Below are 25,087 nucleotides of genomic sequence, written 5' to 3'. Positions count from 1 at the left end.
TTGATTCCTCTAGTTCCATTCTTTCTCAAGATTGTTTTGGCTAATCAAGTTTTTTTTTTTTTTAATTTCCATACGAATTGTGAAATTATTTGTTCTAGTTCTGTGAAAAATACTGTTGGTAGCTTGATAGGGATTGCATTGAATCAAAGATTTCTTTGTGTAGTATACTCATTTTCACTATATTGATTCTTCCAATCCGTGAACATGGTATATTTCTGTCACGAGCCAGCACAGGAGATCCCACCCATGACAAGGTCATGCGGAGAGACCTGATGGGGCAAGGTGAGTCAGGTCTCAAGGGGGCATCTGCCTGAGCACCTACTCCAAAACCAAAATCTGTCTGTTTACTGTCTGCTCTACTATACTCTTCTGACATTACAAGGGGCTATCCCCTTCCACCTTTCTCTGGAAAAAGTTAACTTAGAGCTCCAACTGGTCTCCTGCATATGAATGGAGTGTCTCAGCTTAAATCCCTCTGATGGCTCTCTAACTTGCCTGACAGAGACTTTTACAACTTGTGATTGTTTACAGCCCCCCAACTGCGAGAGGCACGAAGCTTAAAACATCTTAAAGATATAGAGCCTTTTCTAAAAAGCTAAAAGTTATATTGGTGATGGGTTTCACTGTTGAGTCAATGGCTGCTGCCAGGCCTCCATATTCTTTATCTTTTAGGCATCTGGAGGATATTAATCAATGTAATTGGGATATAGAAAAAGGAATATGGTAGTTTTCATGTTAGCAACACTAGACTTTTGAGTTAGTGAACTTTCTCTTTGTTATAAATCACTGTACTCCTCTTTCCTTGTTATAAATTGTTGTGTCCTTGCTATATAAGAACGTAACCTTAATTAGTGCTTTCTGAGAGTGGCATCAGACTTTAGTAAGAACAATACTTTTAAGGCAAATAAGTTTTCTGGTTGATGGACCCTTATCAGAAAAGGGCCGTAAAATGCTAATAGGCCTCCTGGCCAGAAGATGATGTAAATCACCTAAGACTTGTGTATACAGCTAGGTATGCAGAGAGAAAGCCTGGTCTCGATAAGAGTCAGGGCTGCTGACGCTGCATAACTTTGTATTATCCATTGATGTCTATGTACAACCAAAAGTATAAAAAGCTTTCCTGGACAATAAAGGATGGACCAGTTTCTCGGGCCAGTTCCTGGAAAGAAAGACTGGTTCCCCCGTGTCTTCCTTTCTTTCTTACTCTATTTTCTGGCTGATTCCCGTCTGGCGCATAAAGGCTATCCATGTCTACTTATTTGCCTGGGCTTCTAAGACCCACGCGAGAGGGAGCCCAAGGCAGGGCACCCTCCACTATTCAAGTGGGCGCCTGTGGCCCTACGTAGATAGTTCAAGTTCCTTGTCTCAGGGCTTTATTGGCTATCTACGTAAACCAAGGAATACAGCTTCTTTCCTCCTCTAAATTTCCCACTACACTATTCTTTCCTAATCTCTCTTTATATCCCTAAATCTATATCTCTCTCTTGCCACACCGCCCCCACTTCAAATTACCCTGGATCCACTGGGGCTGGACCCCAGTATATTTCTCCATCTATTTGTATCCTCTTTGATTTCTTTCATCAGTGTTTTATAGTTTTCTATATATATGTCTTTTGTTCCTTTAGGTAGATATATTCCTAAGTATTTTATTCTTTTTGTTGCAATGGTGAATGGAATTGTTTCCTTAAAACTGTGCCTTTCTAAAGAGCTACTGACTGAAAATTCTTACTCATAATTTCACTCTTCCTTTTCCACTTCATTATCTGCTTGTATATAAAGAAGACATCCTACTTCCAGAGAAAAAGTAATAAACTGACTTAATTACTCTTTTCTGATTATAGACCTTTGTATTTTTATCTGGAACAAGTCATCATGAAAGAAGAAAATGTCCAGTTATAAGGAAAATACTTAATCTTGTCACAAGAACATAGTTAGGGTCTAGAGCACACACTTACAGTTCATCTTCTTATTCCTACCATTATCATTTTAGAAACTATTCCCAAGATTTCTCATATACTTTTAATGCATTAAAATCAGCTATAAAATAGTTATGTGTGTGTGTGTGTGCATACATACACATACACATATATGTATATATACATATTTTTTTTCTTTTTAATTCTTGGTTGAAAAGTCAGTATATAAGTTATTTGAAAGGAATGACCTCATGAGTGTTTAGGAGAGCATCCACCTTCCTATGGTTTCTATATAAATCCAGAAGAAACTTTCAAAGTCTGCCAATGCTGCCATTAAAAATCTGTCCCTAATAAAAATGTTTTCTGCATTGGGGCTGGGAAGGTTGAGAACCACTTCTTAGTTTTCTAAAGGTATTCATAGGAAATATTAATATAAGGAGGAAAGGTGTCCAAAATTAACGATTCATTTTGAATCCAAAGAAAGCAAACCCCAAGGGTCACATGCACATAAGATACAGTAATAATATTTGATATATAGGAAATAAGTGAGCTTAGATGAATTTACTTGGCCAATAAAAGTTTATAAAGGCACAATGTGAAAAGGCAATACCAACACAAAAATCTCTTAGAATTTTGTTCTTTATTATGTTAAGACAGGGTCACTTGTTTATTTTAAAATGAGATAAAACAAGCGCAGTGTCCTGAACAGCTAAACCGAAAAAAAAAAAAAAATGACCTCAGCACTGTAAGACAATTTACAAGTACTAAAACAAAAGGCCTCCCAAGTTTTGGCCTCTAATGAATGGAATGTTCTTGGCTGTTTTGAGATAGGATTTTGACCACTTTGTTGCTGTTTTTCTTCTGATTGGATAGACAAGTCAAGGCCACATAAGCTACTTAAGCATCTGGCAGGCAGGTTGCCTGAACTGATTTATCTGGATTTAGGATCACTTCATGAATTGCTCAATGGAGTATTCATACACAACTCCAAAGTGACATCAGAATAACCCAATATTTCCTTGGAAATATCAAGAGAATACTCTTTGCATTATTTTAACCTTCGGAACTGAAGCTTTCCCTTCTGGAGGTTAAGAGGAAAAGTTTTAAGTGAATCCACTCAAAAATAGATATCCTATAAACAGACCTTATATCAAAACTTAAGATTTCAAGCTAAGTGCTCTTACTAATTGCCCATTACTTTCGGAAAATGCTGATATTTAGGCCATGTTTTCATGAGTTTTGAAAGTCATATTTTATTTGAACCTATAGAATTTATGAAATGAAGTTAATATTAAATAAAAATACAAAATAACCAAGAAATAAAAGAGTTCATTTTGACACATGAGCCATTTCTAAAGAAGTTCATGATAGAGCTGTAACAAGAGATGCCTTTAGAAAAATAATCATTCAAAGCAGAGAATGATTTTTAGAGTTTCAAAATGTCCCCTTTCCTTTTCCTATTATAGTTCTTTTCTCCTATAGTTGTCATATGGATGAAGGCTCCAAACATCAAAAAAGAGTCATCTGGACTTCTGTGTTGAGCCACAGTTTTGGTCTTGTTTTTTTCCTATACTTTCACCTCTGGTACTGATGATTCAGAAAGTGGCTCTGTTCTTGGTGCTCAGGTGTTTTGTTTCTATTTTAGTATCTGCTCATGTGAGGCCGTTTTGCATGTAACAGAACGTATTAATGTAGTCAGTTCAGTTCAGTCACTCAGTTGTGTCCGACTCTTTGCAACCCCATGAATCGCAGCACGCCAGGCCTCCCTGTCCATCACCAACTCCCGAAGTTCACTCAGACTCACGACTATCACGTCAGTGATGCCATCAAACCATTTCATCCTCTGTCACCCCCTTCTCCTCCTGCCCCCAATCCCTCCCAGCATCAGAGTCTTTTCAGTACCTCATATGTGATAGGTATATCTTAGGTTCACATACTCTCCTACAGATTCTTTTTCAGTAATACTTAGTGCTATGTCTAATATGAAATAGAGAAAGAGGAGGGAAAGAATTGGTTCACACAATTATGGAGGCTGAAGAAGTTCCCAGATCTGCAATTGGCAAGTTGGAGACCCAGGAAAGCTGGCAATGTGAATTGCAATTTGAGGACAGGAGACCAACGTCTTGGTTCAAACAGGCAGGCAGGCAAAGCTCCCTCTTACTCAAACTTTTTGTTTCTGTCTTCACTTGCTGTATGCAGGTTTTCAGTTTAGGTCATCTGTCACAGGATGAGGCCTACTCACATTAGGGAGAAACAATCTCCTTTACTCAGTTTACTCATTCAAATGTTAACGTCATTCAGAAACATCCTCAGAGTCACACCCAGCATAATATCTGACAATATCACATCATTCACATCAATTTATGGCACAATCAAGCTGACACATAAAACAAACCATCACACGGGGCCTAACTGGGTATATACAATGAAAGTATGGTTAACTCAGTTAGCATAATACACTTAACTCAGATAGAATTTAAAGCTAACAAAAAGACAGCTTTATCAAAACTTGCCACCCTGGTTGACCAGAGTGACTAAAATTTCATCATTATGTATTTGTTCCACTGTATTAGACATCATATGTGGTTTTAAAAATCTAAATGTCTCTGGATCACAGATATCTCTTGAGAATATATTTCACTCTCTGAATCACTATCCCCATTGCCAGATGAAAACAGTAATAAAAATAGTAGTTGTTAAATGGCAAACACTACAATAAGTGCTTTCATATGTAGTCAGTGCTATGAAGTACACACCATCACCATGACCATTTTAAAGACAAAGAAATCAAAGCTTCACAATATTGAGTAACTTACCTGTTTACCTGGTGAGTAGATAAAGCTGAGATTTAAATCCAGGACTATTTTGTACCAAAACCTTAGTTCTTAACCACAATTCTGTGTGAATTCTTTTCTAAATTAGTTGTATGGAAAAACACATTTCTCCTGTCCCACACCAGTTAAGTTGTGAAGGACAGGGAAGCCTGGTGTGCTGCAGTCCATGGGGTCACAAAGAGTCGGATACGACTGAGTGACTGAACCCATACACACCCCCAAATAACGACAGATATGAATGTTTTTAAAGGTAACTGATATGATAGTGGGAACATATTTGAAAAGAATGAGCCATGAGGTAAAGAAATGTTTCCTGGTTTGTGACTTTGGGAAATTTACTGAACATCATTGATCTTCATTTGTTTTTATATATAAAATGGATAAATATCTCTTATCTCCTAGAATCTAATTAAGTGAAATGCTGAAAGTAGTTATTATTTATTACTGGATAAAAAATGAAAGTGTTGCTCAGTCATGCCCGATTCTTTGCAACTGCCTGGATTGTAGCTCTCCAGCCTCTTCTGTCCATGGAATTCTCCAGGTAAGAATACTGGAGTGGGTAGCCAGTCCCTTCTCCAGGGGATCTTCCCAACCTAGGGATCTAACCCGGATCTCCTACATTACAGGCAGATTCCTTGTTGTCTGAGCCACCAGGGAAGCCCTATTACCAGGATAAAATTTGTAAATCAAGAACAAAATAACACGGTGATTTTTTAAAAGAATATTAACATAATTTACATACTTCTATTCTTATTGGAAAGTAGGGTGGAAATAGATGAAAAGAAAAAGAGAAATGGTGGAAACTATGTAGTGGTTAGCAAAACTAGGAGACAGTGAGAAAATCAGCCTTCCTTGTGGTAGAAAGTTTGTCAGTAGAGAGAAATAAGAGATAATGTGGGAAGTGTGTGTAAGGGACACACAGGCTATAACTTCCAAAGTAAAGTATTTGGTTTCTTCCCATTAAGTTATGGGGTTCCTCAAAAGTTTCTTCATGTGGAATGGAACATAAGACAGAGGATTTTAATACCGTAGTGATGTATAGATAGATAATAGAAATGATAGTATGAAATTCTGATACGGGTTGAGGAATCAGAGTGACCTGATAGCCCTTAGATTAGAAAGTAAGAAATCAGCCTGAAAAACAAAGGGTAGGGAAGATCAACAAGGAATTCAGAGCGATCAGAGATGGAGGAAAAGTTGTTTCAAGTTTTCAGTCTTAGATCACTAATGACTAACAGTTGTTATTAGTAGAAATTATGAGAACAGTTTGTGCTGATTTGACAAAGAAGAAAAATAAATACTAAATCTGAGGCAGAGGTGGGAATACTGATTGGAAATATCCTATGTGAAGGTGAAAAGTTGGAAGTGGGACTTGAAAGAGAAATTGCAATATATCTTCTTGTTAATCATATGGAAGTGACCCTTGAGGCCAGGGAAATTAATCTGTTGAGAAAAGACAATTAAGAGAGATCATAATATAAAAATCTAGACATAGTTAAACCACACTTCATTTTCTATGTTGCAAAGTGTAAAATGTTTTGAAATGAAGGAAAATGGTCTTGCTGGGTGAAAAGCATCTATCAATTAAAAACCATTTATGCTACCACAGATTAGTCCTCCAAATACAAGAAATGCATTTATTTTGATGTATTACAAAGAAAGTTGACCTTTTAATATAGAAATGACATATTAGGACATTCGTTTCAAAGAATTCTCTCTTTAAAATAATATATTTATTTTCTCAAACACAAGAGACGGTGTCATTAAAATGTTCAAAATTAAAGGTTTCAAAACTATTCCCCCCAAAGTATCATTTTTCTTTGTTGTGTTGTTCATCGGGTTTTCTAGGTAAGAATACTGGAGTGGGTTACCACTTCCTACTCCAGGGGATCTTTCTGACCCAGGGATTGAACCCATGTCTCTTGCATCTTGTACATTGGTAGGCAGATGGTTCCCACTGGTGCCACCTGGGAAGCCCCTTTTAAAATATCTTTGATTGCAATGTTTTTATTATTTAACACTCTAAAATAATCCAATTCTTCCTTGATATAGTTGTTTTAATTATGGGACCACCCTGCTTTTATAGTACAGTTAAAAATTCATGTTGAACAACTACAATGCACCAAACTTCTTACTAAATGCTTAAAAAAATAAGGTAAATTATATATATATATATAAGCATTTGATCCTAGCTTCCCTGCTGGCTCAGATGGTAAAGAATCAACCTGCAATGCAGGAGACCTGGGTTCGATCCCTGAGTTGGAAAGATCCCCTAGAGAAGGAATGGCTACCCACTCCAGTATTCTTGTCTGAAAAATTCCATGGACAGAGGACCCTGGTGGACTACAGTCTATGGGGTCACAAAGAGTCGGACACAACTGAGTGACTAACACACTTAAGAATTTGGTTAGTACTAATAATTTTAGTAGGGGCTAATCTATCCATTCAAAATGCAAGAATCCTTGAGCAACTACCTACCCAAGAGTAGCTGTTATTTTTTAGTATGTCTGGAAGGACCTAGACTCATCCCTTTGATATAGTAACTAAATGATCTTATCAGTGCAAAACCAGCAACACTGAGAAAATGAAAGAGGTGATATTATTTTATAAATAGTTAGCTGATACTTTTAGAAAACATTTAAGTGCTATTTTATAAAGAAAGAATTCCTTGTAACAATGTTCCTTATGGCTGAGTTTCTTTTAGCCATGTTTTTGCCAGGGTTTCGATAAAGCTGCTAGTATTGAAGCTTTGGATAAACAACTTACAATTAGCCTTTTAAGTTGGCATATTCCCTGAACTCCATTAAAACGATATATGTGAAAAAATACATTTTTATGGTATCATTCATTTTATATCATCATCCAAAGTTTAATCCTGGACATTGATATCGATGGCCTAAATATAAAAGATGGATTTAACTTTAGTTACATTCTAATATCTTAGTTTCAATGTTTTCCTTCCCTCATTTTTAGTTAGTGGCTTGAGCACTGATTTTCTAATTATGTTCCTTATTAAAATGCCAGCAAAATAAAATCATCTTCTATGAGATTTCAGATGCATCCAGTGGTTGTAGCCAATGATCCATGAAAAAGTAAAGGCAAAATATAAAATGTAAAACCGCATGAATTAACATCATAGAACCATTTATATTTTTAGCTATAGGTAGGTATTTTTTACTGATTACAAATAAAGTTACCAAAGTATTTGGTAAAGTAAAGTATTTGGTTAGTGTTGAGTTTTTTGATGTATGAACAGCCTTCACTACTTTAGAGTAAATGTTTAGAAGTAATAATGCATAACTATATAATAGAAGTACGTTTAGTTTCATATGGAACTGCCCAACTTTTCCCCAGAATAGCTATATAGTCAAAAAGTTCTTTTCAGGACTATCCTGTTTTTAGTCCTCAGGCCAGAGAGACTGGGCTTTTCTTAGGACTGTTTTATTTTGTTCTAGTCTATGCTCACTGACATTTCTAAATTGTGGTCTGCTTTAGTATCCAGACCAGGACATATATGTCCTTCCTTAGGCACTCTTCACTACAGCACCCCGTCCATTTTCTCCTTTCCACCAAGTAGAGTCTTCTGAGAGTTGATTTATGCATTGTGTTCAGTTTTAGCTGCAATTAGTGGAAGTGAGCTGGTGGAATGTGCTTACTCCATCTTGTCTAGAATTAAAATAATCAGTTATGACCATTTATATTGAATTATCTTGCAACATGAGAAAATTCATGCATTTTAGAAAGTCAAGCCTATCATGCTAAAACAAATTGGTTTTAGCTACTCTATACCTCAGTTTCCTCCACGTAAACATATGTGTCCCAACATCTCACATTACAGGAAGACTTGACATTAGCAGTTCTGAGCACTCCACGAGTGTATCAAGGGCACAGGAGGATTCACTTTAAGAATGAAAACAAACTTCCACATGGCTGTCTTTTTTCAGCTCTGTGCAAATTCACAATTTAAAATTCCATTTAATTGAACTGAGAATGTGCCAGCCTCTCCACCCACATGCCCAAAAGCCATTCTGCTCACACTTTCTTGTTTGGAGCACTATACTTTTATCCCCTGCTTCGAAGGAACTCACAGGACATCTGTCAAATAACCCCACAGAAGCTTTACACCAGGGTGTTGAAAATATTCTTTTAAAAAAATCTGTTCCAAAGCCGCAACATTTTAAAATTAGCATCAGTGACTCACAATGCATTGCCATTAATATCTATTAGTAGAGTTTAACTTGTCAAGTTTTCACATTGCTGCTAATGACTATATATTACTTAGAAGCTAGTAATTTGTGCATAATGGATGTACAGTATACTGATCTCTTTTATAGCTATAATTTATCCACTGTGTGTTTTTAATAAGGTCATTATTTGATATAATTACTAATATGTGAAAATACATAATATATAATATATCCACAGCTATTTACTATACTTATTACTTAAAAAATGAAAAAATACATTTCCTTGGACTTCTTAAAAGACATTAATATTATTTAAAGAAAAAATATAGCTAAATAAAATATGATTTTTTATCTAGATATATAAACACATTCAAATCATCTTTTTTTATTTAAATTTATTTTAATTGGAGGCTAATTACTTTACAATATTGTATTGGTTCTGCCACACATCAACATAAATCTGCCACGGGCCTACATGTGTTCCCCATCCTGAACCCACCTCCCACCTCCCTCCTCCACCATCCCTCTGGGTCATCCAAGTGCACCAGCCGCAAGGATCCTGCATCTAACCTGGACTGGTGATTCATTTCTTATATGATATTATACATGTTTCCATGCCATTCCTCCAAATCATCCCACCCTCTCCCTCTCCCACAGAGTCCAAAAGACTCAAATCATCTTACATATTGTACTAGTTGGGGATATACTAGTTGGTTATATGATATTCTTTCCCTGTATTCCAATGCAACCTTTGGCTCTTAGAAGTAAAATAAGATATGAAAGATCCCATGAAGCCCTGCTCTAAATATGTCAGTTTATTAATATGTAGTTTATATGTTTGTTTATTTTAAGCCATAATGAAGCCAACTTGTGTTTGAAAGTTTAAACTCTATGGAAGATCATGTTTTCATTTTTATTTTATATGACAATTACATAATGTATCAAATTTCTTCTCCAGCTAGTCTCATACAATAAAGCAAAACAGAAGAGCAAAGATTTGGTCCAATGTAAAAGGAGTATCTGTGATATCTCAACTGATTTCCATGAATATTTGGCAAGAAAATCTCTGTATAACTTTGAAAGATTTTTCTTTTTCTGAAAGGACAGCTATTAATACTATGGAGCTAGAAGCAGAGACCTTAGAAGCTCATGTATCAATTTGACATTTTTCTTTATGAAATAAAAAAGAATTGCACGTGTGCATGCACACACACATATTTACACACAACCTAAAAGTAAATTTTCACTCATGAAACCAATAACATAGTAAATGATCCACATTCTAATTAACAAAATACACAATCAACAATTATTTTTCTTCTATATGGTAAAAAATGATTTAATGACTTAAATCAGTATTAGCTAGAGCTTAATCATATGATCTTGAGTCAATGATAAAGCAAATCATCCTAAAAATACAAATAAAACAATAATTATATGGTAGTGATAAAGCTGCTTACCATTATTTTTGGTTCTCTTCCTTCATGGTACTTGAAAGTATTGTACTTTCAAGGATGCCTGATCCTTGTAAGTGAACTATGGTCATATGCCTTGTTTTGACTAATAGAATTAAAGTGAAAGTGACACATGGAAGGTGTCATGTGGACGCATTTCATTGTTAGTCTTAGACTTCACTTCTTTTAGCCTAGAAATCTTGAAAGCATATATTGATAGGAAGGTCAACACTAAATCATCATATAGACAGCTGACTTAGTAAATCACTTAAATTTGTAAGGGACTTTGTGGGAAGCAAAAAAAAGCCTTTATCATTTTTATGTCACTGGGCTTTTGGAGTTTCTTGTTAGGAAAGCATAACCTACCCTATGCTGACTAAGCCCATTGGTGCTGTGGAAATAAGAGGATTAACATTTACTGAGTGAGCCTAGGAATGTGTTTCCTTGGTGGCTCAGACTGTAAAGAATCCACCTGCAATGCAGGAGACTCAAGTTCAATCCTTGGGTTGGGAAGATCCCCTGGAGTAGGAAATGGCAACCTGCTCCAGTGTTCTTGCCTAGAGAATCCCATGGACAGAGGAGCCAGGTGGGCTACAGGCCATGGGGTTACAAAGAGTCAGACATGACTGAGTGACTAAAACTTTCACTTTCATAGGAATGTGCTAGAAGTTTTTGAAAGATTAGTCAATTATTCTTTAAAACAATCCGTATAGGGTTGTTATTAGTATTCTTGTTTTACAAATGGGTTCTCAACACAATTTTCTCACATGCCATTAATTGCTGTGGCACACCTCTCAACTCCATTTCTGATGAGTTCCATTGATAAAGTAGATGGTGTAGTTTCATACTTTGTAATAAGTATCAATTTTCTACATAATCAAGGACCATCCTTGTTCCCTGTCTCTGTCTGCTTTAAATGTTCAAAGGGGTGAGCTATCTGAAGAGAAATGCATAAGAGGTGTCTATACCCCATCCTCATGTGTTTTGTTTTCATATGGAGTGTAAAAGATTCACACACACAAAAATATCCACGTAAATCATACTTCCTGGATGTATCCACTAAGTTCACATATTCAACTCATATTTATGGACAAAGAAATATATTAAATTGGTTTGGCACTGAACTCTAGGCTGAGAAGAGTTATTACTAATCCAGACTGCCACTTAACCAGTTTTACGACACTAGGTAAGCTTTCCATCTTCTCTGTGCTTCAGTTTCTTCACTTAGGAGTGTGACAGTGCATAAGGTCTACAGGAGGATTTTATAAGGTAACCAATATGAAAAGCTTAAAACACAGATGGACACGTAAGGAATAGTATTATTATATACTATGTGAACAGAAAATAAAAATGGCATCATGTTATAATTATTTTGAGCATTATGCTAATGCTATTCCTGGTACTTTTTCTAAATTACGCTTTTATGTCTTCATGATGACTCTGAGACCTCATCGTTCTTACACTCATTCTCATTCCATAGGTGAAGCAAATCACATTTCAAGATGTAAATAAGGATTTTAATTCTACTTTTCTTGACTTGTTCTCATCTCAGAGTCTAGGCTTTACCTATGACAGTCTTAAGACTAGTGACCATGATGCATAAAAGACCAAAAAGATATAAGCTCAAGGCCTCAAGAATATTAACCTGGATATTGTTAGGACAAGAAGGAAGACCACTGTAATGCGTGATGTGTTATAAGATATATAAAAATGAAGTATTGTGCCAGTTCTGAGGAATGAGTTTGCTTCTGAATGGAGCAGATGGTTACATGGAGAAGGAACTTTTGGAATTTCAGCAAGCTTAGAAGGATAGGCAGAATTTTGACAAGTAAAAAGGATGCAAGAGCATCCCTGGAGAAAGGAACAGCAGGAAAAGGGATCTTGAAAAAAAAAGTATAAAGTATAGAGCATATTAAAAATAAATCTAGGACACTTGAATGCATGTAAGTATTTTTAAGTAACTAAGATTACAATTATTCTCAGTAGATGATAGTATAATTCCTATTAGCAACTGTATTTATCTGTTTCTGTGTAATCCAGAAACTACTAGCTTGAAGCAATAAATGTTTATTGCTTCACTTTTCCTGCAGGTCAGGAATTTTAGAGAGGCTTAGTTGGGTTTTTTGAGGTGAGGATCTCTCAGAAGGTTGCTGTCAAGATGTTGGCTGGCGCTATGCTCTTCAAAGCTTGACTGGGACTAGAGGATATACTTCCAATTGATCTACTCACTTGTTATCAGGATGCCTCAATCTCTTGACATGGACCTCTGCCTTGGACTGCTTAAGTGTCCTGATCACATGGCAGCTAGCTCCCCCAAGAGTGAATGACTCAAGAAAGACAAAATTTGGAAGTCATGTATTGTCATTTCTTTAAAATTCTGGTGGTCATGCAGGTCATCCCTATTAATTGTGGGAAGGGAGTTTATTAAGATGGGAATGCCAAGAAGTGAAGCATCACTGGGGATATTCACAAAGTTGGCTGCCATAGCCATCCTTTATACTTAAAGTAAATTCATACACCCTACTTAAAGAACGTATTAGTATAAGAAATCAAGAAACGAAGTCAGGAATCATAGTAAAATGCTATCTAACAAGGATATCTATTGTCAAAAACTCACCCAATAGCATGAAAATAGAAATAGCTAAAGTTTTCTTCTCTTTTATATACATAGTCTTCCATATTTTCTATCTCACCAAATTTTAAGCACTATAGATAGGTCTTCTTAACTATCATAAAGTGATGATCACAAGTGTGATTTCTATGTGTCTTAGTCCTTTATAACTATCTCTAATCAGATTTATTTATTCCTTTTTTTAAATAAATGGCACATCTGAAAGTTAGGAGATCACCATGTTTATTGGGTACAAAATCAAACACGAAGGATTTTCAGAATACTCATCTAGGGACAATTTATCAGGACCACTCATTGAAAGAATATAAAAAAAAGACAGTGCTGACTCTTGGGACTACCATGTTCTGAGAACTTACTCATTAAAATAGTTCAGGTAATGAAGAGGGGATAAAGTTAAACATTACCTTACTACAATATAAAAAATTTGAAAATAAAGCAGTCTAATAGCTGTTGCTTCGTATTTTCTATCATTACCAGTCTTAGCTACATTCTCAAGCCACAGATATTTCCTACTGTTTTATCTGGCCTCTTGCTTTTATTGGCCCCAAGTTCAATCAAATGAACTGCTGAAAGTGAAACTCTTGAACTAACTCATATGTTGAACAATGAACTCAAAACAAGCCTAGGGCAGCAAATGGAATTTTAATTGCTCACTTGTATTTCTCCAGTGCCTTTTTCTCTAGATGACTGTGTGACAAGAGACCTCGCTGCATTCAGAAATTGTAGGACAAAATACCTAAGCATAAATGATAACCATCCGTGACCTTGATCTTGCTAGCATGTCTTTCTTTAGTCCAGGTAATGCTACTTGACACAGTCACCTGGAGGTATTAATAGATTATAGACTGCTCTTACTTCAGAGGGCTCTTGAAAGGGCAGAGTGGGAAATATAATCACATTATCTTTGCCATTATTGAGCACTGATTGAATGCCACCAGAGGGCTAGACATTACATACCAAGTATCCATTTTGCACACATTAGGAATTGCATATGCCTTTTACTTTAGAAACATATTAACATCATTGTTCTTTCTGTCACTTTTACTTTCATTTCCTATAGAATCCTTTTGGGACATCTTAGGTAGTAAAAACTCACTTGGATCATTTTTCTAGAATGACCTTTCATCCTCCTTGTCAGTTTATCCCAGCAGGGAAATATGTCTGTTCCCAGAAATGATCTCCCACCTCAGCCATTTCTATATTGTCAGAGGGGCAAGGACTCAACTGATTCCCATACAGTTTAATGGAAAAAGTAAAAAGCGACAGCGAAAGATAACTGTTTGCAGCATTCGCTTACGTTTGACCATTAAAGCTGTTAATGTTTCAAAGGAACTATCATGGATCCTGCAGCATACTAGACACTTTTACATAAAGTACTTATTTTATATTTCTCTGCTCTTCCCCAGTAGCATATTAGACACCTACAGACCTGGGAGGCTTATCCTCCGGTGTCATATCTTTTTGTCTTTTCATACTGTTCATGGGGTTCTCAAGGCAAGAATATTGCAGAGGTTTGTCACTCCCTTCTCCAGCGGACTGTGCTTTGACAGAACTCTCCACCACGACCCATCCATCTTGGGTGGCCCCACATGGCCTGGTTCATAGCTTCATTGAGTTACACAAGGCTATGATCCGTAAGATCATTTTGGTTAGTTTTCTGTGATTGTGATTTTCATTCTGGAGGCCGTGAGATTGTAGTTCTTGCTTCTTCTGTCTGCCCTCTGATGGATGAGGATAAGAAGCTTGTGCAAGGATGAGGATGGATGAGGATAAGAAGCTTGTGCAAGCTTCCTGATGGGAGGGACTAGCTGTGAAGAAAACTGAGCCTTGCTCTGGTGGGCAGGGCCATGCTCAGCAAATCTGTAATCAAATTTTCTGTGAATGGGTGAGGCTGTGCTCCCTCCCTGTTAGTTGTTTGGCCTGAAGTGGCCCAGTTCTGGAGTCTTCAGTATCTATGGTAGGGCTAATGGTGACCTCCTCTACGAGGACTTATGCCAACAAGCTGTGCCTCCCTAGACTGCTGCTGCCAGTGTCCCTGACCCCACAGCAGGCAGGCAACTGTTGACCCATGCCTACACAGGAGACCCCCAAACACTCATGGGAAGGTCTAGCTCAGTCTCTTGTGGAGTCACTGCTCCTTTACCTTGGTGTGCACAAGGTTTTTTTATGCCCTCCAAGTATCTCTGCCTCCCTCAGTCCTGTGGAAGTTCTGTATTCAAATCTTGATGACCTTCAGAGTCATATTCTCTGGGGATTCCCAGTCAGTTTCCAGATCTCCAGGTAGGGAAATCTTATATGGGGCCAAGAACCTTCACAACAATGTGGTAACTTCTTTGATATGATTGTTCTCCAGTTGCAGCAGCTCTATGGTAAGGCTATAGGCTCTATGGTAGAGCTAATGGTGACCGCCTTCAAGAAGACTTAACGCCACAAGCTGCACCTCCCAGTTTGCTGCTGTAAGTGCCCCTGTCCCTGTGGCTGGCCACTGATGACCCACACCTCCTCAGGAGACCCTTAAACTTTCACAAGCAGGTCTGGCTCAGTCTCTTGTGGGGGTCACTGCTACTTTCCCCTGGGTCCTGGTGTGAAGAAGATTTTGTTTTTGCCCTCCAAGAGTCTCTGGTGGGTGTGGGATTTGATTTTAACATGATTGTGCCCATCCTACCATTTTGTTGCAGCTTTTCCTTTGTTCTTAGATATATGGTATCTTTCTTTGGTCGGTTCCAACATCCTCCTATCAACGGTTGTTCAGCAGTTAGTGGCGATTTTGGTGTTCTCACAGAAGATGAACATCATGTATGGATGTGAGAGCTGGACCATAAAGAAGGCTAAATGAAGCGAAGTGAAGTGAAGTCACTCAGTCGTGTCCGACTCTTTGCGACCCCATGAACTGTAGCCTATCAGGCTCCTCCGTCCATGGGATTCTCCAGGCAAAGTGCTGGAGTGGATTGCCATTTCCTTCTCCAGGGGATCTTCCCGACCCAGGAATCGAACCCAGGTTTCCTGCATTGCAGGCAGGGGCTTTACCGTCTGAGCCACCAGAGAAGCCCCAAAAGAAGGCTAAACACCAAAAAATTGATGCTTTTGAACTGTGGTGCTGGAGAAGACTCTTGAGAGTCCCTTGGACTACAAGGAGATCAAACCAGTCAGTCCAAAAAGAAATCAACCCTGAATATTCATTGAAAGGACTGATGCTAAAGCTGAAACTCAAATACTTTGGCCACCTGATGGGAAGAGCCAACTCATTGGAAAAGATCCTGATGCTGGGAAAGATTGAGAAAAGGAGGAGAAGGGGACTACAGAGAATGAGATGGTTGGATGGCATCACTGCCTCAGTGGACATGAGTTTGAGAAAACTCTGGGAGATAGTGAAGGACAAGGAAGCCTGGCATGCTGTGGTCCATGGGGTTGCAAAAAGTTGGACACAACTTAGCAATTGAACAACAACTTATTTTATATACACAATGCCTAGCAAGGTAGGAAAATGTAGCATGTTACAGATGTTGAATCTGACTTGCAAAGAAATTTAGAAACTTTCCCAAGGCTGTATCAACAGAAAATAGTGGAGACAGTTTAGAACCTCTTACTGCCTAGCATAATACAGGTCTTTTTCATTGATAGGAATATAGAATAAAAAAAAAAAAAACTCAACAGCTAATTAAAGAGTTTTCTACCCATAATTCTAGGATTATATACAATGAATAAAATGGATGGATAACATTATTTTAGCTATATTTATTTTTAATTGATTGATGATTGCTTTATAATATTGGTTTGATTTCTGTCATACATCAGTATGAATTAGCCATAGGTGTACATATGTGCCTCCCTCTTAAAGCTCCTTCCCACTTCCCACCCTTTCCCACCCCTCTAGGTTGTTATAGAGCCCAGGTTTGAGTTCCCTAAGTCATACAGCAAATTTCCATTGGCTATCTGTTTTTCACAAGGAAGTGTATATGCTTTCATGCTACTCTCTCCATTTGCTCACCTTCTCCTCCCTTTCCTCCAGCCTTGTCCTTACTCTGTTGTCTATATCAGCATCTCCATTGCTGCCCTGCAAATAGGTCCATCAGTACCATCTTCTAGATTCCATACATATGTGTTGTGGTGGTTTAGTTGCTAAGTTGTGTCCATCTCTTGTGACCCCATGGATTGTAGCGTGCCAGGCTCCTCGGTCCATGGGATTTTTCAGGCAAGAATACTGAAGTAGTTTGCCATTTCCTTCTCCATATACGTGCTATTATACAATACTTGCTTTTCTCTTTCTGACTTACTTCGCTCTGTATAATAGGTTATGACTGAGTAGTATTCCATTGTTTTATATATATATGTACCACAGCTTCTTTATTCACTCATCTGTCAGTGGACATTTAGGTTGCTTCCATGTCCTAGTTATTGGAAATAGCACTGCAATGAACATTGGGGTATATGTGAATGTTTCACTTTTGGTTTCCTAAGGGTAAATGCCTAGAAATGGAATTGCTGGGTCATATTGTGGTTTTATTCCTAGTTTTTTAAGGAATCTCCATACCATCTTCCATAGCAGTTGTATAAATTTACATTACCACCAGTAGTGCAAGAGGGTTCCCTTTTCTCCACACCCTCAGGATGGATAAGATTCTGAATTTGTAAAAGCTAAAATTGGGAGTGTTTATTTCTTTAAGGATATTGTTATTTTAGGGAACTAGCCAAACATTCTAACACATAGGAAGGAAAAACGATAGTGGTTCCCTTTCATTGTGATTTGTTTCATTATTAGAGGCTATAGTGCTTGCTACATCAGAATGCTAAATACATACAAAAAGCCTAATCTCTTCTGAAGCTTCTATAATTTTTAAACCATCAAATAACATCTTCAATTATTTTTTACTTTTTTGTTTAAAGGTTTATAACTTAGACAAAAATAACACTCTAGCATGATAATCATACTTGCCTTTACATGTTCACTTATAATAATTATCCCAATATTTTTACAAAGTCAGTAAAATGTAGTCTGATATATATTTATATTGTTATTTTTAGTATGATACTATATTACAAATATATTTCATTCAGTTACTAGTTTTTACAATAATTTACCTATGTAGCTGCACAACATACAGCTGAACAGCTTACTGAAACTGATTTTGATTTTCCCATTATTTATTTTACATTTAAATGTATTTTTTTTACAAACAGTATAAATACAGTTGAAATGAATATCTACTGCCATAAAAGATTTTCCTTTCTTTTAAACTGTTTCCTTAAGATACAACCTCTAGAACTAAACAAGAGTTAACAAGATATTATACACATGAAAATATTCTATAATATGTATTTTTAATATAGTTTTATAGTGAAACATTTTAAAAAACACTGAAAAACATCACCAAGGAACAAATTAAATTAGATAAGATAGAGTATTCTATTTCTTTGCCTTTTAACATTCTTGTCTACTTTTATTTTTACCAACTTCAGAGTATGTGTAGAGGGGGCAAATTTTTCCAACAGTTAACTCATGTTACACGTGGGGCTCAGTTCTCCACTTCAGGGGTAGAATATGTTACCCAAGTCTGACCAATCAGCTTCACACATGGTTCTTATCACTTACAGTACTTACAGTATTTATAGTATATTCTATGCTCCCAGTCTATTTTAAAATACACATGGCTATGTGTACACACACACACACACACACACACACATGTATATATGTATATACTGCTTGGTGTCTTGATTGCTTGTGTGTTAGTCACTCAGTTTTGTACGATTCTTTGTGACCTCATGAACTGTAGCCCACCAGGCTCCTCTGTCCACTGAATTCTCCAGGCAAGAATACTGCAGTGGGTTGCCATTCCCTTCACCAGGGGATCTTCCTGACCCAGGGATCAAACTTGGGTCTCCCACATTACAGGCAGATTCTTTACTGTATTAAAAATAAGTAATAAAAATGTAAAGCAACATTAAATATTTCCTTTCTCACATTTTCAGTAACAATGCTGCTGCTGCTGCTGCTAAGTCGCTTCAGTCGTGTCTGACTCTGTGCAACCCCATAGACGGGGGCCCACTGTCTCTGGGAGTCTCCAGGCAAGAACACTGGAGTGGGTTGCCATTTCCTTCTCCAATGCATGAAAGTGAAAAGCGAAAGTGAAGTCACTCAGTCGTGCCCGACTCTTAGCAACCCCATGGACTGCAGCCTACCAGGCTCCTCCATCCATGGGATTTTCCAGTCAAGAGTACTGGAGTGGAGTGCCATTGCCTTCTCCAATCAATTCTCTACTGTTAGGTATTTATAACAGTAACATTTTTTTAAAATTATAAATGTATGATGATATACACAGACATACATATTCACCATTTATTGTTCTAAATGGATATAGAACTCAAAAGGGCACATTATTAGAAATAAAACTGCTTCTTTAAAATGTATGCATATTTTAGGATAGATAAAATCTGCATGTTATTATAAAAATCTCATGTTATTTATTCTTGATACAAGGCTTTTGCTTATAATCTTTCTCTGATATTAACATTACCAATCTTGTTTTCCTTTATCCAATATTTTTGTCCACACTTTAAAAAAATTCTTAACCTTAATTTTAAGTAACTATCCTCTAATTGGTAGAGCTGGATATTATTTCTGACCCAATTTGATATTCTTAGCCTTTCAGAAAAGCAAGTTCATTTTTGTATTGTTACATTGAATACACTAGTTTTATTTTTATCATTCTCTTTTGACGGTTATCATGTATCTATCTTTATATATATATATATATATATATATATATATATATATACACATATTTTCTTTTGCTTCAACTTTTTCCTATGCTTTTTATGTTGTGCAACACAAACTCTGGTTTTCTGTTCTTAAGCAAGTCATTTGCAAGGTATGCAACATACTTTAAATTCTAGTAATAAAGACTTGTAAATTTAAAAAACAGAATCACTGGACTAAAATTGTTCTATTTTCATCAACATAAATGTCAAGTAAACTGCTTTCAATGCTGGTCTATGCAAAGTTAGGCAAGTAAATCACTTTTCAGTTCAGTTCAGTTCAGTTGCTCAGTCGTGTCCGACTCTTTGCGACCCTATGAATCGCAGCACGCCAGGCCTCCCTGTCCATCGCCATCTCCCGAAGTTCACTCAGACTCACGTCCATCGAGTCAGTAATGCCATCCAGCCATCTCATCCTCTGTCGTCCCCTTCTCCTCCGGCCCCCAATCTCTCCCAGCATCGGAGTCTTTTCCAATGAGTCAACTCTTCGCATGAGGTGGCCAAAGTACTGGAGCTTCAGCTTTAGCATCATTTCTTCCAAAGAAATCCCAGGGTTGATCTCCTTCAGAATGGACTGGTTGGATCTCCTTGCAGTCCAAGTGACCCTCAAGAGTCTTCTCCAGCACCACAGTTCAAAAGTATAAATTCTTCGGCACTCAGCCTTCTTCACAGTCCAACTCTCACATCCATACATGACCACAGGAAAAACCATAGCCTTGACTAGATGGACCTTAGTCAGCAAAATAATGTCTCTGCTTTTGAATATGCTATCTAGGTTGCTCATAACTTTTCTTCCAAGGAGTAAGTGTCTTTTAATTTCATGACTGCAGTCACCATCTGCAGTGATTTTGGAGCCCAAAAAATTAAGTCTGACACTGTTTCCACTGTTTCCCCATCTATTTCCCATGACGTGATGGGACCGGATACCATGATCTTCATTTTCTGAATGTTGAGCTTTAAGTCAACTTTTTCACTCTCCTCTTTCACTTTCATCAAGAGGCTTTATAGCTTTTCTTCACTTTTTGCCATAAAGGTGGTGTCATCTGCATATCTGAGGTTATTGATGTTTCTCCCAGCAATCTTGATTCCAGCCTGTGTTTCTTCCAGTCCAGCGATTCTCATGATGAACTCTTCATATAAGTTAGATAAGCAGGGTGACAATATACAGCCTTGACGTACTCCTTTTCCTATTTGGAACCAGTCTGTTGTTCCATGTCCAATTCTAACTGATGCTTTCTGACCTGTATACAGATTTCTCAAGAGTCAGGTTAGGTGGTCTGGTATTCCCATCTCTTTCAGAATTTTTCACAGTTTATTGTTATGCACACAGTCAAAGGCTTTGGCATAGTTAATCAAGCAGAAATAGATGTTTTTCTGGAACTCTCTTGCTTTTTCGATGATCCAGCGGATGTTGGCAATTTGATCTCTCATTCCTCTGCCTTTCTAAAACTAGCTTGAACATCAGGGAGTTCATGGTTCACGTATTGCTGAAGTCTGGCTTGGAGAATTTTGAGCATTACTTTACTAGCATGTGAGATGACTGCAATTGTGCAGTAGTTTGAGCATTCTTTTGCATTGCCTTTCTTTGGAATTGGAATGAAAACTGAACTTTTCCAGTCCTGTGGCCACTGCTGAGTTTTCCCAATTTGCTGGCATATTGAGTGCAGCAGTTTCACAGCATCATCTTTCAGGATTTGAAATAGCTCAACTGGAATTCCATCACCTCCATTAGCTTTGTTCATAGTGATACTTTCTAAGGCCCACTTGACTTCACATTCCAAGATGTCTGGCTCTAGCTTAGTGATCACATCATCATGATTATCTGGGTCGTGAAGATCTTTTTTGGTACAGTTCTTCCATGTATTCTTGCCACTTCTTAATATCTTCTGCTTCTGTTAGGTCCAGAACATTTCTGTCCTTTATCAAGCCCATCTTTGCATGAAATGTTCCCTTGGTATCTCTAATTTTCTTGAAGGGATCTCTAGTCTTTCCCATCCTGTTGTTTTCCTCTTACTTTTTAACCTTGACTGCGTAGTTTTTATTGATATATCTCATACTTTTATCTTCAATTTTATTGTTAAATTATTGTTTATATACATCTTTGTTGGGGTTTTGCTCTGGTGGATGTAGGGTAATTTGAACAGTGGACAGAGTCTAATTTTTAATTAGAAATACATGATTAGATCAGGAAAATATAGTGTAGTAGGAAAATGAGTGGAGAAAAGAGGCTGAATAACTTGGTTTATGTGGAGAACTAATAAAGTTCCAGACAAGGAACTTGCACCATCTACGTTAGGCCAGTGGCGTCTGTTTGAATATTGGAGAGTGTCCTGCCTTGGGCTCTCTCTCTCATGGATCTTAGAAGCCGGGGCAAGTAAATAGACATGGCGAGCCTCCACGCCCCAGATGGGAATTTAGCCAGAAAAGGAGTAAGACACGGGGAACCAACCAGTCTTCTCAGGACTGGCCCGGCCTCTATTGTCTAGAAAGGCCTTTTATACCTTTAGGATTGTAAGTAGAGATCAATGGGTAATACAAAATTATGCAGTGTTAACAGCCCAGACTCTTATCAAAACCAGGCTTTTTTTTTTTCTGCATACCTAGTTGTATACACAAGTCTTAGGTGATTTACATCATCTTCCAACCAAAAGGGCCAATTAACATTTTACAGCCCTTTTTCTGATAAGGGTTTGTCAACCAGAAGACTTATTTGTGTTGATCTTCCCAAAGTCTGGTGCCACTCTCAGAAAAACATTAAGTAAAGTTACATTTTTACATAGCAAAGATAGAGCAATTTATAACAAGTAAAAGGAGTACAGTGATTTATAACAAAAGAAAAGTAATTAACTCAAAATTCTAGTGTTGCTAACATCAAAACTACTATATACCTTTTTCCATATCCCAATTACATTGATTAATATCCTCCCAGGTGTCTAAAAATAAAGAATATGGAGGCCTGGCAGCAATCATTGAGTCAACAGTGAAATCCGTCACCAATATGATTTTTAGCTCTTTAGAAAAGGCTCTGTATCTTTAAGATGCTTTAAGCTTTGTGCCTTTTGCAGCTGGGGGGCTGTAAGCAATTCACAAGCTGTAAAAATTTCGGGGGAACCTGTTAGGCAAGTTAGGGAGTTATCAGAGGGGGTTTGAACTGAAACATTTCTTTTAAATGCAGAAGACTAAAGCCCTAAATTAACTTTTTCCAGAGAGTGTCAGAAGAGTGGAAAAGCACAGAACAATAAGGCTGGCAGATTTTGGGTTTTGGGGTACATGCTTAGGAAATTTTAGGCAGACACCCTGAGGCCTGACTCACCTTGCCCATCAGGCCTCTCCGCATGACCTTGTCATGGGTAGGATTCCTCAGGCTGGCTCCTGGCACACCTTAATTTCCAGAAATTATTGTTGACATTTTTATTGTTTTGTTACTTACATGTATAAGTTATTTCCATTTTATTCCATATTTAAATGTTTCTCTCTGTTTCTTTTACAATTTTTCTATCTTTCATATAATTCTTCATTTTAACTTTAATTTGTACTCTCTTTTCCCTTGAATGAAATATATTTTTAATTACCTAGGCTATGTTCTTTACATATATGAGAGTCAAATGAGAATCATCAACTTTCATAAGTAAAATATTTCAAAATTACCATCTTGGTTTTGTTCAAATTCTGTAAAGTTCACTCATTATTTGTTACTAGGTACAAAGCTGTCTCTTCTTACTCTTTTTTAAACACTGTTGTTCCATTTTCCTCTGAATGTTTAAGGAATTTTTAATTCATTCTTTAAATTCAAATTTATCATTAGGTTATGTCATAGTATTTATCACTTGTTTATCTCTTCTCTGATCACCAGGAACCTATTTTACAGGCAGTTCTATTATTCTGTAAGACAGAAACGTTTTCTCCCATTATAACTAATCATGGATTCATGTCCAATTGTTCTAGGAACATTGTTAGGTATAACATTAGATGTATTTGTTTTTTCGTTGGGTGTTAGGTTTTAGTCTCTCTGTCAGCTTTACATTTTGGAATAACTTCTTGCTTGGTCCCTACTCTCTGACTCAGTTTTCTTCAATGCAAATTCTTAATTTTGAGTAACGTCCTCCTAATTCTAGTGTGGTTATACCTATTTCTCTGCTGCTGCTAAGTCGCTTCAGTCGTGTCCAACTCTGTGATCCCATAGACGGCAAGTCCCTGGGATTCTCTAGGCAAGAACACTGGAGTGGGTTGCCATTTCTCTAGGCTCTTTCTTAAACTCTTCCTGATGATCCCTTTTAGTTTCATCCTATAATCTACTTTGTCTTTTGTTTAACTTAATTAAGAAAACAAAATGCATAACACCATCTGAAAAACCTCATTTATATATAACAAATCCTATTTGAACATTTCTGTTCCTTATATTTTGACTGCTACATTTATTCACATCTTTTATATTGTACTTTTTCCATGAAGAATTAAAATGAAGTCGCTCAGTGATGTCTGACTCTTTGTGACACCATGGACTGTAGCCTGCCAGACTCCTCCATCCATGGAATTTTCCATGCAAGAATACTGGAATGGGTTGCCATTTCCTTTTCCAGGGATCTTCCTTCTCCAGGGATTGAACCCAGGTCTCCTGCACTGCGAGCAGAGTCTTTACCATCTGAGCCACCATAGATCCCATTCTTCTATATTCTAATCATTCATCCTAAAATGAGACAACTATCTCTTGGTATTTAACTTGTACAAAACAAGGAGTAAATACTTCTGTGGATCTTGACTTTATGATCAACTATGAGATACTAAAATTCTCATCTAAAATTTAAACTTCGATGGCCAGATGATAAGCTTTCATGTTACTTTCAAATGACCCATCAGCTCTCAAGTGAAAGGAAACATATAGATTGCAGATATTCTTTTGAATACTATCCAACTTCTATATTAGGGCCAATCTTTGCAACCAGTTTTCTGTGTCCTGACTTCTATTCAAGTGATCAGATCCGGATTCTTTATTTATTTTAGTGATGGATTAGAGAAGCGCATCTCGTGTCATGACGGCTCATAAAATTCTCAGAAATGTGCATCACAGTCAAAATAAAGCGATCTTTGACTATGCATTCATTTTGGCTATGTTTGCATTTAGAATTACACCTACAACTATCTTTAAAAGTGGTAGCAAATGAGGTCAAACTAGAGAGTTCAATATTTATACAAACCTCCTCTAAATTTGTCTGTTATTTTTCATTTCAACTATTTCTGAGGAAAGTAGAGATGGAATTCCTTCATTTACCTTGACGTCTTTCCATAATGAGAATTGCGTTGAGTATAA

General features: G+C 37.1%; 1 pseudogene; it reads right to left on the bottom strand.

Moving 5' to 3' along the window:
- The window catches only part of LOC138432357 (nucleolar protein 56 pseudogene), a 77,563-nt pseudogene extending 54,447 nt beyond the window's left edge, over positions 1–23,116 (bottom strand).
- Positions 23,117–25,087: the final 1,971 nt, after the last annotated feature.

The sequence above is a fragment of the Ovis canadensis genome, chromosome 2 (genome assembly GCF_042477335.2).
Source record: "Ovis canadensis isolate MfBH-ARS-UI-01 breed Bighorn chromosome 2, ARS-UI_OviCan_v2, whole genome shotgun sequence".
NCBI lineage: Eukaryota > Metazoa > Chordata > Mammalia > Artiodactyla > Bovidae > Ovis > Ovis canadensis.
The sequence above is the reverse complement of the archived record's forward strand: the minus strand, read 5'-3'. Positions and strand labels throughout refer to the sequence as shown.